Here is a 14232-nt window from a genome sequence, read left to right as displayed (position 1 = left end):
CTTCTGAGTAAAGAATAATGTGATCCTTCTGATCCTTAATGTCCTTGTCAAGATTTATATCAGTGGGCAGGTGGTAAATATGTCTGCTGTACATGCAAGTGGAGGTAAGATTTTTGGAAAGCTGGTCCCAGTGAAAGGATAATAAGAGACCTGGCAGTTCCTTAAGACAGTTCTACAAAAGGGCACTGGAAATTTTTGCATTGAAGAGGAAAGATAGGAAGTACAGTAAGAGCCTGAGCTAGCTAAATCAAGAGCTCTTCACATACTTCAGACATGAAAAGGAAGATCACTTGAAGTGGAAACTAGGTTAGCTTGCTAAGGCCAGCTGCAAGCATATAAATCAGAAGTTATTTGAGAGAGAGGAAAGGCTATTGGAGGGTGAGAGTGGAAGGATTTGAGTGTTTTATGTCTTTTGTGTCAGATTTCAATTAAAAGGTCAATTGTCATTAAGTGGCTAATATCAGCACCAGCAGGAAAGAGTAAGGAAACAGGTTATATAGTAAGTGCAAAATTCAGATGCTTTCAAATCAACTGGGCAGGTGAACTTTTTCCTTGGTATGTCATGTGCTAGTTGATTAAAAAAAAAAATAAAAAAATCTCAGTAACACTTATAGGAAGTTCTGAAGTAAATTACCTGGATGTGAGTAAATTAAATGGTACTGATTATGTACAAAGAATGGGAAAGGTGAAGAATTTGTAGAAAAGTTGGAATTTAGAAAATTCAGTTTTAATTACTGAAAAGGCACTTGATTATATAAATTTGTATAATTGAATTGCCACAGAACTGAGAGCTGGGGAACTTATTCCCCATGAGTTTACAAATGTTTGTAAACTACCAGGAGAGCACTGGTGAGGTGAGAGTTTTGCAGGAAATGATATGGTGGTCATGGTGAACCACAGCTTGGAAGCAAATGAAATAAATAAAAGACTAACATTTCTTTCTTACCTGCTTCACCATGAACAGCCTCTCCCCTCTTATTGTGCAAATGTCCCCCAAACAGATTCAGACTTCTTGCCTATACAAACTAATGAGCAAGACAAACAGAACATTAGTGACAAGTTTAATGCTCCAATATCCAGACAGAAACCTTTTCTCCAGAAGGGTGTGCCTTGGAATGATGGATGTATGACATTTGATGTATGTGAGGAACGGTGTCTTGTAAGTCATTCAGCTTATAAAGCATTCATTAGATAAAACCCTAATTCTAAGATGGTTCTAACTAGTGTAAGAGAAACATACCTTTTTCGTTTTAAAAAATAAATCCTCAAGACCTGAATTACCTGTTAAACAGAACAGTTAATCGAAGAGATTATAAAAGAAAAAAAGGAGTAAAGAAAAAAGAAGCAGAGAGAATATTCTATCCCACATAATACTGATGGAAGATGCAATAGGGAAAATATTAGTGAAAAACTGTGGACTGGATCCACCTGACCTAACAAATCTTTACCTGGCCTAGATTTATTTTTCTCAAACTTCAGATCAGTGGGAGTAAGGCTTTGTCAGCAGGTCAAATCAGACACAGGCAGAGGCAGAGTACTATAAGCAATACAGTTATGTCTTCCAGGAGAGGCAGGAATGAGCTGGATCCCTCTTCATTTGGAATAAAGTGGTTACACTGAGGTAATGAAATATTTAGATAATACTCTTCTGTGCTTTGGACCCATTTTCCTAAACTGTGTATTCATTCTTTGGCAAAGAGCTAAAACTTTTCTTTTGAAAGAGCCATTTCTTGTCTCCCCAGATTCACTGGCAGGCTGTAGGGGGGGGGGGGTGAACTATTTGGAATGCTGATCCTCCCTTGGTCTCCTGACCAGAACCAGGATCATCCCAGAGAGCAGCTCTGGGTTGGGTCACGAGAGGATAACCTGTATGATTCTGATAAAGGGAAGAAGACAAACAAATCTACTTCTTGAAAATATTGTGGTTAAGAAAATGGAAGGGCTACTGGGAAGGGCAGCTGACCACGGACTGAAACTGCTTGGATGACAGTCATAAAAAGGATGTTTGACGCAGAACTTCTTTCGGGGAAGAAATCTTTCGCATGACCATAGTCTGCTATGAACATGTCATCTGTTAAAATGGTTATTCTGGTCTCTCTGGGAATAAAGAGAGCTCTTACAGTTTCTAAAGTCTCCAAGAGTGAACTGTAGGCAGTCTTGCGCTAGCCATGTGCTCCTGCTGTCCACAGAAGAAAGAAAATGCTGCTCAGAGTCTAACACTGCACTAATCTTTGTCTTTCGAGCAGCCTAAGAGCCTGTGAGTTGTCCTGGTCTGTACTTGGCTAAAGCAGGTATTTTTTACTTAATACCACATGCTGTTTCTGCCTCAGCATCTCTCTGCATTTATCAATGTGATCTTGAGCCCCTGTTCCTTCTGTGTTATCTCAGTCTTCCTTCTCTGTGCTAAGCAGAAAAGGAGGATCCTATGTGTTGTGGACTCTGTTCCCATTTCACTGAATTTTGGCTGCCTTCTTCAGTGGCCCACTCACTGTAACTGCTGGGTAGCCAGGGAGCTTAAGGCCGTGTGATGGCACTGCACGAGTCCCAGCCCAGGCTTGATATTGTCAGTGAGCAGCTGTGGTTGGTCCTCTTGGGTTTGTGCTGGAGTTCACATGCTGTAGCTTTTCAAGTAATTCAGAATTTTTAAAAAATGGTCATTTTTAGGAGATACAACTCCAGCATGCACAATGGAAGGCGAGCAGTAGCAGTCCACAGCTCAACTCTAGGGAAACAGAACTGCTTCAGAGGCTGGATATGTTGCCTTTGTTCTCACATCACCTGCTGCTTGCTACTGTATTGCAGCAAAGAGATTTCTTTGTACTTTCCAATGAATGAATTTGAATGTTCTTCGTTAATTCTGCAGTAAAGGTCATTTTCAGGAGGATTTAATTTTCTACTTCCTGGTAATTTTCTAGAATTATGCATCGTTTCTCAAGATCTATTTTCTGATCTGGATTTCTTTAACAAAGAGTACATTTTAGGAGCACAACATCCATTTATCCCAGCCATGAACAAGTGAAGTAATTTGGACATCTTGTCTACCATCTCCAAAGCACTAGTGACTCATCATTGACGGTTCAGTTTCTCTATTGTGCTTAATGTACAATTAGTATCTCAGGTAATTAGTCTCCTCTTGGAAGGTCATGTGCTTCGTACCACGCAGCATGTAAACAGAAAGGCAACTGCAAGGGAAACTCATGGCATCCCTGAGCTAGGAAATTTCTGGGTTCTTCAGTTTTCATACAGAGCCTCTCATCACTTATTTGTTGTGGATTACTTCAAAGAACACTTTTTCATCCCCTGGTTTCTGTGAAAACCCTGTTAAAATTTCCTATCTTTTCTGTACTGTCTCGTATGTTCTATGCAATATGTAAAATCTTGCACCTTCTCTGAAAGGGATGTGTGTTCAGTGTATGGTCTCATCATATCTCTCAGACTTGCTGAAAACAACTTTCTTAGCATTGCTCACTGGTCCCTTCAGCAGTCAGCAAGACTCATACTTGGGGTACTTGGACAGAATTGCCTGGACTGAACTGGCTTTGGTTACAGTGACCACTACTAGTATAAAAAATTACATTGCTTGAGAAATCAGTGATTCAAGCAGAATGAGAGGACTGTTTCTGTAAAGTAGCGACATCTTAAAGGGTAGGTAGTGGCTCTAATATTTTGTAGGATATCTGATTATGTAAGTTATGTAAATAAGTCTTTCAATTTCTACCTGCTGTCCCACTGCATAGTTATTTTGGGGTCTCTATGGATGGGATACTGGTGGGTCAGGCTGTGGGCTTTTTATTCTGTTGCTCTTGTTTCAAAGCATTTGTCCCCATGGATAAGACAGATAAATGTTTGCATTTACTTATGTTCTGGGATCTTGGTCTTCCAGCCCTAGTCTCTTATACTGTTCTTATGGGAAAAGCAAAACTACATTCCTGGCTTGACAACAGTGCAGTTTCCAAATGTTACCATGGTGATCACCTATGTAACATCACTACCACTTTTCACAACATCTCAATTTAAGATTCAAGTTGAATATTTCCATGATTATGGGAGGGTAATTATTTCATTACTCAAGGGAAGAAGATTTAGGAGGTAAATAGCTCTTCATTAGTTCTTAAACGATTCCCTAGCCTTTTTAGGCCACAGAAATGCCAAATATTGAAGTGACAAAAACAGGCGGTCACATTCTTACCCCTGTATTCATCTTGAAAACATCTAAGCCCCACCTGAGCAGCCAAGATAGTCAGAATATCTCTAGCCATTAAATACTCTTTAAACTTGGAGACCTTTGGTGTAGTTCTGATTTCAAAGATGCTCAGTTTTTCAAAGGTGCAATCAAGTTGGAATCAGGAAAAGTTGCAGTTTGGATCACTGACAACCTGAGGTAACTCTGAATTAAATAGCATACAACCAAGACCATGGGAAGTATCCAAAGTTCAGACCCACAGCTCTACATTTCCTCCTTTCTTTGACTGCAGATGTCTTTCATGGTTAAAGCACGTCAGAGACCATTTTCTGCTTTCCTTTTTCTAATTTATTTTTCTTCATAAGCTGAGGGAGCCAATAACTTTGAGTATAGAGGGGGTTGTCAATACCTTTTGCCATTGGTGGCAATCTGTTACATACTTTGCAGAGTTTATGTGCACATTTTAATTGAAGAAAACCATCTATTTCTAATTAGGAGTGAGAATAAGCAAACAAATAAATGATATGATAAATTCAACTGGGAATTTAAACAAAAAGTTAAACTTTTTTTTGTTTACTGTGAAGGGACTGTTTTCTAATTAAATCAGAGGCCTTTCAGATAACTTAGTTGCTAATAAACAAATAATTGCCACAACAAAATAAGCCTATACAACAGAAAGAAAATAACTACGTTGTATCATTGTTAATAATTTGTCCCTTCATGTTATAGAACATGCTATTCTTGGGAGTTTTTCATCAGAGGACGAAGCTTGCATAGACCTTTTGAATCAGAGTGTTAGTTAGGACCTGAGGGAGAAATGATTCATGATTTCTTACGTCCACATTTTTATATTTTCCAGTGAAAATAAATGAGTAGATTTACATAATCACAACAAAACATTTCAAGAAAAGTGGTGTAAACTTTTTTAGATTATACCACCAGGCCGCCAAGGTTTCAGGACACTACTAATATGTCTAGACAAGCAGCTGTTTGTGATATTTTGGCTGACTGTTATTGTGTTCCCTCATTTTTTTATGGGCTGGGGTTCAGCAATGATGCAACTCAGTAATCAAGTGATATAACAGTCATAAAAATGCTGCAGTGTTATGCTAAATCAGACTGAGGTAGAACGTGGAAAATCAACGTGTTTCTGTTTTGTGTGCTATTTCTCAGGGATATCTGCCAGAAAGTAAGAAGGACTGGGACAGTGGTAGCAAGAACTGGCAAATGTTTCATTTGTTTTTTGGAAAAACCCCATTTATGGGAAGGCATTTTTCAAGAATGTACCAATGTTGTTGATGCTTCCTCATTTGAAAGGTGAAAATGCATATCATGAGACAAGTACTTCAGGATACTCTCCTGGAAACCTCTAATTCATGTTCTACCTTGTTCAAACTAGGAACTTTCATGTGAGTGTCTTGGATGTTGTACAGAGAGTTCTCAATAAGTCTTGATAAAATATGCATTTTATATGGTTATGACTTTTCTGCTTGCTTGGAGAGACAGGAACGTGGCCAGCACCTGCCTCTTATAGCATTTGAACATACTACAGCTCTTCTAAGGAGTTGTATTGACTTCATGAAATTGTAAGATGAATTTGAAGGATTCAAAAAGTCAAGGACATGCCCAGCCTTGAACAGTTCTTTGAGGAGCCATGTATCTGCACAGGGTGCTATTGTCGTGTCCTGTTTGAGAACCACCTGTGAAGTTCCCAGTCATTTCTGCTCTTGATGGTGTCAGGAATTGCTTAGGGTCTTGGTGCTTCTTCTAAGACAAAAGAGGAGTGCTAACTGGAACTTTAAAAGTAAGTGTTAGCAAAGAGGAGAGAGCTGTTAGTGTAACAAGGCACTGAAGGCACTCAATTTTCAAAAAAAAAACCTCCAGAGTTAGAAAATCACATCTTACAAACTTATTTTTCTTTGGCTAAAAGCATCAGAACAGTTATTCAGAATCACATTCTGATTCCTCCTAAACGTTTACATATGTTTTTACTGATTACCATGCAACGGTTAAAAATAGCAGCAAGATACAATACAGGTTACTGTGCTAAAATACTATTAGAGATCAGAGCTAAATTAGGAAATCTTATGTAAGATACATGCATATATGTATGTATGTGTACAGATTGGTGGGACACACTGATGTGCGTGTATATGTAGTAGCGTGCATCTTTTCTGTTAAGTGTGTACAAGTAATGGAAACTTAAGAGCTGTCTATCATCTTTGTCAGCTGTGATTCATTGTTGGCTAGCATGACAATTTCATTACAAGATTTTCTGGCATGTCAGAAATAGTTCTCTGGTAGAAATTAAAATAGGTATTATTTACAAAAAAAAAAAACCAACAAAGCAACAGCCAACAGTGCACCTGGGACAGAGAGGCAATACCTGGTAGGAGGGGGATACAGTTCATTTGAAGCACCCATCAAACTGAGTATTTTTTGTTTTCACTTCAGTGAAAAGTAGAATTTTGGCTGTTTATGCTGTTTTTCTTCTGTAGAAGAATGATTTAATATACTGCCAGGGGTTTAAACTGAACGAGGTGTGATGTCTAAAATTAAAGAAAGAAAATGAGAAAATAGCTGTTCTTGGCTTTGAGCTGCCCACATCTTAATCTGCCTCGTTCAGTCAAGGAACCAATTTGAAGACAATTCGCCGAATGATTACTCTCATGGGTAGCACTTGAAGATAAGTTTATTTGGCACAGTATTTCTTTTTCAAATGATTCTTACTTTGACCTTCTATGTTAAAGATGTCAGTATTGAGATAGCAGTGAAATCTCACCATTATCTTCACATGAGAACAATGTTTGTATTAGTTTGTTAGGGCCTGGATTCCTATGAAGTCTTTATACTTCTCTATAGCATGTTTTCTTCATGAGTCACCAAGCAGACAGGTCAATATCTCCATTATATTTTATAATGTATGCTTTCCTAGCACATTTTATACTATACTTTATGGGACGCTGCAAACTGATTATTCCATTTTATGTTCCAGGACTAATTATTACTTCATACAGAAAAGAAATCATGACATCCATTTAGCCTGGTTTTGTAATCCATAAGAATTCACAGTATTCATAAAGTATTTTAAATAACATTTTTCATTCTTTATTAAATATAAAATATTTAATGTTCGATTGCAAAGATATTAAGATATTCTGTCCTTTTCAGAGTTTCCAGACTTGCAAAATTCATTCACTTAGTTCTAAACAAAATCTTTGTACGCCCACGATATCATTGCGAGATCATAAAAGTTGTACTGATACATTAGAAGTTTGTCTGACTTTGCACCTTTTGCACTTTGTCTTTGCACTAGTCTGAGCCTACCTGAAACACTTCTGTAAGATGACAAGATTTAAAAATCTGTGCGTTATTGAGGTTTATTTGATATGAAAACAAAGCGCTTTTTTTTCCTCTCTTACAGTAAATGTAATCACAGATTTTGTAGGTCACATTTTGCTGCTTTTTTTTTGATTAGGTTCCTCCGTGTACAATTGATGGTACAATAGACAAATGTGACAAAATGGAATCTTTCTTTATTTCTGATCTCTGTGGTATATTTTTCTGTTAGTCGATCTGAACGCCCATGTGTTAGTCGGGTGGGTTCTGGACTGTTGAAAAAGCTCTTATGAAGAAGGTGAAGGAGATGGCTCCTCATGGCTTTTTTTTTCTTTGGAAGTACGAAAAGCCACCAAAGGCTTCTGTGTGTGATGACACAAACTGTACAATTCTGCTTCTTCATCCACAACGGAGGTTGCTTGAGGAGTGCTCTGTAGTGAAAGTTAGAATGAGAATGTGTGCTGCCTGACAAACACTGCTGAATAGGAGCTTTGCTGCTCGTTTACTTTTTTTTGGTCGACCTTCATCATTTTCAAAACTAATAGGATTAAAGCACTATTTAAAATATTTAAATGTTCTTCAATTTTAAAGCACATGCTGGTATCTTGGCAATTAGATGCAAATTCTCTTCAGTGTTACAACAGAAGGACACTTACTCAGAAGTACAGCTTTAATAATTAAAAATCATAAAAACGCTTAAGTAGTGTAATAAAACTGTATTAAATGATATTTGGAAGATCTGTGTTAAAAGCTCTAGGAGAGAAATGGTGATTTTTAACTTCTCTGTCACTTAAGTATTTTTAAAACTTTTCACATAATTTTCCAGCCACATAAAAATGTATGCTTTAACAGTGCACGAAATATGATGGTACTGGAAAAGATTTCTGCGATCTCAGAGTTGTTTAAAACTGGAATATATTACATATATAAGAAATCTGCAGTATATCTCACGTAGAATAGAAATTTGGCATGTTTTCATGAATTCTGAATTTAGATTGGTGCTCTGGGTAGGAGCTGTAAAACACAGCTGTGGCATCACCAGGCTTGTTTGTTAAGTGTAGTGAAGGAGAGCACAGAACAATCGTGAAAATCCACTAATTGGTGTGTTTCCCCTCACCACTCTATCTGTACCTTCATGTTTTTTTCTTCTTCAGGGTTATGTAGACCTGTCCTTATATTTTAGGAAGCTATTTATCAGGATTGAGTCTTGTATGCTCAGGGAACCCAAAAGAAGCATCTTTATGCTCAGTTATGTTACCACTGCCATGTGGTCTGACTGAGACTGAAGGTGCACCTCAGCAGCTTTGGTAAGGTAAGTGGGCAGTGGGTAGAATGTGGTAGGTTTGCCTGTAGGAAATTCTCCTTTGTGAATATTTAAGGGAAAAGGACAAATAAAATAATTTTTCAGGAAAAAAATGAGACAACTTTACAATAAATTTTTTCAATTTAATATGTAATTTTTCTCTAGATAAATACTTAATCAAGATCATTAGGTTAAGTCGAAAGCCCAACTTCCCATCAAAACAGTTCGGAGGTAAATTTGTAACACGCCCTCTGATGCTGGTGCCACATTAATGACCTTGTGTGTTTTTTCCCTTGAAGAATTGTTGTCATTAAAGCTACTTAAATCCTGTTGTTCCCTTGAAGAAAAAATGCTCCAGTGTGTGTGGTGTTCTCTTCTCAGCTGATGGTCAGACAGTTTGGTACTTTCACCAATTGCACTGATACTCTTGCCTGAGATTTCCGTGGGAAAACACATGCCTGTGTGCCATGAGACTGCGCGGGGAGCATTACACAGTCCCCAGCTCAGTTAATTTGAGGAGCTGAATGTCCTCTGAAGCCTTCAGAGTTTTTACTTCATTTTTAGTAAATTTTTGAAGAAAGATTCTGAAACTCAAAAATGGATTGTGAATATGGGGTGTTTTATGAAGCTCAAAGAATTCTATTTTCTCTAGCTGATAGATCAGCACAGCACTAATAGGTTGGTTGATTTGTAGGAAATTATACTTCTGTTGAGATTAGTATGTTTGATATTCTGTCGGTAGAAAATAAACAATTAAGATGTAGGCTGAAAGGTCTGGGGAATTAGTTCTGTAAGCGATTAATTAGCTTGTTTGCTCCAGTTTATTTCTGATCAAATAGAATATGCTGAAAGGGTGTAAAGTAAGGTCCTTAATATACTCTAAGGGCCTGTTTCTGCCCCAGTTGACATTAAAAGCAAGTTCCCACTGATGTGACTGATGCCCTAATTGCCTGGCTTGACATTGATGGTTTCTCATTTCTCAAATCCAATAGCTTTGCTCTAGAAAGGATGTTGGGAGCATGTCAGTTTTCCATGCACTGATCACATGGAAAGTAAACAGAAGATTAAAAAGCTGAAAGGAGAAAATTTTGCAGCAAAGGAGTTGAAGGCTATGATGCAATTTCATTACAAATGAATGCATAAAGGAAAGCTGTTTGCTCTGTGACCACTTCTGCTGCTAGGGAATTTGTTTATATTTCACAGATTTGTTGCTTTAACTTTCCTTGCTAGGACTCACAGAATTTCACCTGCTCTTCTTAAAAAGAACAAAGCTGTCTGGAAATGACCTTTATTTTTAACAGCGCGCACTCATACCAGCTTTTTAGCCTGGTCATTTAATACATCATTTAATTTTTCACCTTGTTCTGTTACTCTTTTTCTAGGTTCAAATGCAGCCTTGCAGCACTGTGATTCTCCCTTTCTTTTTTTCCACATGGCTGCTTGGTTTGCAGAGGATGCCTCCTTACAGATGTGTTCTTTCCCGACAAACAATTACCCCTGTTCCCCTCTGCAGGAGGCCATTAGGACATGATCACGGGTTCTGCTAAGTCATCTCACAATCACAGTTCTGTGCAGTCGCCTCTCATCTGAGTCTTATCGAGGCATATGCCATGCGGGGAAACTAGCAGTCACAAAACGCAGCACCTCCAGGCATATTATTTGTTATTTTGGTCCAGGAGTGTGACAGATAATGGTTACTTTGCGAATGTCTCATTGACTGCAATGGCTGGCATCATATGCAGAAAATGCGGAAAAGCCAGAATGGGTGATCATGTCCCTCCTTAAATAGCAACAGAAGGAACAATTTTGTATTTTCACTTATAAATGCAGTTACAAGCACTGAAAAGGGAGACCAAAAAGGTAATGTTTGGGGAATTATTCTGCTGAATAGACCCAGAAAGCTAAATTTACATTGCATCTGTTCTTTATTACTTATTGTTTATGAGCTGTGTGTGCAAAGTGCAAATGTGTCAATAATTCGCTTCGTATTTAGCCTGGTTACCACAACAGAGCTAAGCATTTAACACGATTTTACTAACAAAATACCACAAAGCTGTAGGCATTTCTAAGCTTGCAATGCGCTGATTATTAGGAGATACTCCCTAAAATACTGATGTAGCAGGTGGATCCTCCCATGCTAAATTGACAACAGCAGAGAGCTCCATTACTGATGCACTGCTTGAGAATGTTTCACACTTTTCCCCTAGCTGTTCACCCACTTCTCTTGTTTAAAATATCCTTAATTAAATGGTATGATTTTGAGGATTATGTTAGACAACAAAATAAATGCACCCCAAACTGAGTTATTTTCTTGATAGAAGGAAGCCAGCTGTTTTGTGGTAGACTTTCAGTCTGCATAAATGTTACAAACTACTGAATTACTAAAAGGCCCCTTGATATATGATCTCATGTTGTTTAATAGGCCTCCGATTACTTTGGGGAAAAATGGGTTTTATTGTGTTAATCATACGAAAACGAAGTTACTAATCCCTATCTAATTATGAGAGGTTTTTAAACTTGTAATAATACCCTAATTATTTCCTCTTATTGGAGCAAGTTGCAATCTAAAAGTAATGCTCAAGAATGAATATGACACACTGTCCAATGAAATAGCTTGATTTTTATTTATATGGGTTTTCAATCTTTTGTTGTTGCTCTTTCAAATCTTATCAGTGGACAATATTTGGCACTGCACTTCTAACAGATTTTTCTCCTTCCATGATAAGTCTGATCAGAATCTTAATTTAGGTTCTATACATTTAGTCTATAGTGACGTTAATCAGGTGAGTGTAGATTCACAGCAATCAATATGAAACAAAACACAGAATAATGCAATTTAAGGTTGTGTGGTTGCCAACAGGCAGAAGGTGAGGTAGCATAATCCCTTATTCTGCTCCGTCTGACTCTTTGAAAGTACTCTGGTTTTGGGGAATCTTATACTGTGAAATGCAGGAGATTAGAAAGATATGGAGGTGAAAATAGACACAACTGAGCAACATCTTAACCTCACACCCAAGTTAAAATGCTTTTGCTGCAAATGAAATGGAGAACCGCAATAACCTTGTAGTCAATGGAAGTGGAGAAAAAAAAAGACCATCACTTTCCTGCAATGAACTCATCAGGGAGCTCCTCCCTAATTTAGGCTCTAGCTTGCAAAAAAGAAATCTTCTTTTTTCCCCTCTGACACTATTAGATCAAAACAGTACCCAGACATTAGACAGTATTTATTAGCTTGTAAGGCCAGAGATAATGATCCCATTCAATCAGAACTCATGAATAATTCAGCAGTCCCAACTCCACATAATTTCTGGCTTTACTTTTAAAACCAGTAAAGCACCATTTGCATTGCCTTTTTGAGGGGAGGGGGAAATGACAGCAAGCAGAAAAATAAAATTGATTTTTTTGTTGTTTTTGTTCTGCTTTGCAAACATACTCAGCTCTCTAAAAGGTTATCTCCCTTCTTTTTTGTCCCCTCCCATCTCTCAGAACAAAAACAACATCAGAATAAATATTAATCATGATACTATTGAGGGGATGCTGTACACTAATTATTGTCAAGAATAGTGCTACCCATATTTATAGAGGACTTTGTAATCACTGCAATTTGTTCAGTATTGTTACTTATACTAGCTGCTATGAAGTAATTACATCTTTTTCCCTTTTTTTTTGTTGTTATTTTAAAAGAACACCCACGCTTTTTCTTTTCTTTCAGACAAACTTGCAAATAATCTTTTCCCTGTTACATTATCAGAGCTATTCTGTGAAATTTACTTCCCACTGCCAAGCTGAATAAGCCCGGTCCTACGCGGTACCGTGAAACCTTTGGAAAATTGCTGTGCTGTGTATCCCACTGAATGATCGGCACTGAATGTATCTGAGATACTCAGGATCTCAAAACCTTTCTCTACCTCATCCCATCTCTACCTGCCCAGCTCTGCTGAGATATCACTTACTATAACAGTATTTTACTTATACTTCAATGAAGATTCCAAGCTACTTCAGACGTCCTTACTTAAGTGGTTATCCCTTCACTTCTCCAAGTGATGCTGAATAGCTGATAAAGATTTCTCCAGTTAGATTTTTTTCTGCTGCTTTCTGTAGACTCTTTTGTATTTAATGTCTTCTAAGCTGTGAGAGCATTGATAGGACTGCTATGTGGCTTGGTCCCTTTCAGTTCTAGGTTAAACTTCCAGGAGAGAGAAGGTTTTCCTTTGCTGTGATGCTCCCTTTGTGGTTATGAGTGCCACTCCTGAAAAAAATAGCGTGCTTCAAACTCCATCTTCAGCAAACTTCCAATGGCCTGTTGGAATATTTGTTACAGTGCTTACTGATTTGAGCCTCCATAAAGGGGGAGTGGAAATCTCTTATGTTTTCTTATAAACAGAGACAGCCTTCCTAAATCACGGGAAGGGGGAAGTGATATTAGGAAGAGCAAAGGCATTCTGGTGCTGCCTTTAAAAGAGTACACATTCTGACATCTTTGTTAACACAGCTAATGTAGATGTCAAGGAAATCATCATATGCATGTATAATAGTGTAGCAGAGTGGCTGTACACAACTGAATTAGCATCCGTGATCCAGTGGGAAATATGTAAATTGTTTTTCCAGTTTAATATGGGACATTGGCCTGTCTTTCCATACGTGTAATATCCTACCCTTGGAGAAGGGAACTATTTGGTATAAAGTAGGAGTTTTCCTATGAAAGTTCTATAGATTGAGATTTGAACATATTGGAGAACGTGTCCTTGATGTATTTGGCATATTTCTTTAGTAAGCAGAACAGAAAAAAAAAATCATAAAATGTAATCATTTTCCTTCATTAAATTATAACGCTGTTTAAAGGCGAAGGTGGCATTCTGGCTGCTTTGGACCAAGAGGTTTTGAGGGTAAATATGCAAAAGCTCTGTAAGCAATAATTTAAAGAAGGACTGTCAAAAAATCCTGAGCGGCTTTAGGCATAATGGTTAACTTCAAGTGTTAGTCTGAGTGAGTGTGTTTGTGAATTCCTGTCAACCATTAATTAAAGACCACTTGGGAGAGTTTAGGATCTTCATCTTGGATTAGTGAAACTAAGCAAAAGAATGAATGGGGCAAATTGCCATAGAGTTTGGGAATTATGAATAAAAAAAGATGTTCTAATTCAGTTATCTTTGGTATCTCAATGTAAGAACTGCTATTGCAAGAGATTTAAAGAAAATCAACAGCTTGCAGTGGTAGTTGAGAGGCTGCAATAATACTTATATTGAAAGTTGGTGCTAAATATCTTGTTAAAAGAAAGAAAAAAAAAAAAACAACGAAAAAACCCACAACACAGAAAACCAAAACCTAGAGAACATGCTTACGTTTAACTTAGTAGTGGCAAATATAAAACTCTAATGTTTTATATGTGTCTATGTTTAAAACTCTA

The sequence above is a fragment of the Tympanuchus pallidicinctus genome, unplaced genomic scaffold, assembly GCF_026119805.1.
Source record: "Tympanuchus pallidicinctus isolate F22 unplaced genomic scaffold, pur_lepc_1.0 scaffold22, whole genome shotgun sequence".
In the NCBI taxonomy this organism is placed as follows: Eukaryota; Metazoa; Chordata; class Aves; order Galliformes; family Phasianidae; genus Tympanuchus; species Tympanuchus pallidicinctus.
Note: the sequence above shows the minus strand (reverse complement) of the source record.